The sequence below is a fragment of the Cynara cardunculus genome, unplaced genomic scaffold (genome assembly GCF_001531365.2).
Source record: "Cynara cardunculus var. scolymus isolate 2C unplaced genomic scaffold, CcrdV1 Un_Scaffold_5322, whole genome shotgun sequence".
NCBI lineage: Eukaryota > Viridiplantae > Streptophyta > Magnoliopsida > Asterales > Asteraceae > Cynara > Cynara cardunculus.
In genome coordinates this window covers 1-1397 of record NW_020202348.1, presented here as the reverse complement: position 1 = coordinate 1397, position 1397 = coordinate 1, and positions in this window count along the sequence as shown.

Genomic DNA, 1397 nt, shown 5'->3' with positions numbered 1-1397 from the left:
TGACCTGAAGGTCTCATCATCATTCGCTGAAGCTAGACCAGTCTTCACACATATGTAGTCAGGCTTGTAATCACTGAATACCGCTTCAGATCACGTACTCGCCAGTCTCTAATCTTCAATTTCAGTCTTCGACGTTCGCTGAAGGTTCTTTGGTGTGAGTGTTGTCTTCTTGAAGTATTGCTGTCTCTGATGAATTTACAATGCAAGTTCTTCAGCGATCACTAAACATACTCAGTGATGATCGCTGGAACTGAAAATACAGAAACACAAATACAACGTGAAAGGGAAAAGGGATTATCATCAAATCACTGAGAGAGAGGATCAACAATCTCCCCCTATTTGATGATAACAAAATAACATAAAGAAAGTTATCTTATCAAATAATAGTAAGGAAAAGTTACATAAAACGTACATGTCCCTTTTTACTATTTTGGGATCTTTTTCAGTTTGGTTAGTTTCAGCTTGAGAAGTTTTCTTAAGTTATATCTAAGAAAATTACAAGGACGGAAACTGAAACTGAAAGCTTATTCACTGATTTAGAGATTGTCAGTGAATGATGAAAGTAACAATGGAACTCATAGACTTGTGTCCCTATTACTTTTTTCAGGGATCTTTTTCAGTGAAGTACATGGAATACTTATTTTATTAATCAATGGAAATAATACAAGTATTACAGTACATGTTCAGAATTTATAGAATGTAAATACAATCAATGAAAGAAGATATAGAAAAAGAATTACAAGGAAAAGTGGATTGTTGTTACATAGAGAATCTTATTCTAGAACACTTAGATCTATGTAATCAGGTACATTTTCACCAAGGTTTCTTCGACGTAGGAATTCCCTTCGTATCTTCAGATCAACGACTTTTCCAGGCATGCTATCATCTATCCATTGCAAGAGATACGCCAAGTGATCCATTGGACATAGATGTAGCTYTGACACTCTCTGAAATCTGACTTCACCTTCATAGTCAAGGAATATAACTCCTAACTCAATTTTAAAATGCACAGAGCTGGGTGTATAGGGACCCTTATCTGGCAAGTCAAGATTCAACATAGAAATGTCAATACACAGATGACCCTTCAGGACTTCATCTAAGGAGAACCTTGTTTCATGTTCGTTCCTTAGGAATGGTCCTTCATTAGGACCAGAGAGCTTTATTTTCTTCTTCCCACCTTTCTTCAGAGTTGGCCTGTCAGGGACCTTGACATACCTGGACATCCTTTTGATAAGTTCATTGATGGTGCCCTCGATAAGTGTCTTGTGTCTCGACTTGGATTGCTGAATGGCTTGTCTGATCTCCATCCATTCCCTGTATCCATAGCGGCCAAGGTAGGAAGGGTACTCGGTAACGGCATCAAGATTGTCCCTGGTGATGAGCATTGAGACCAGTGT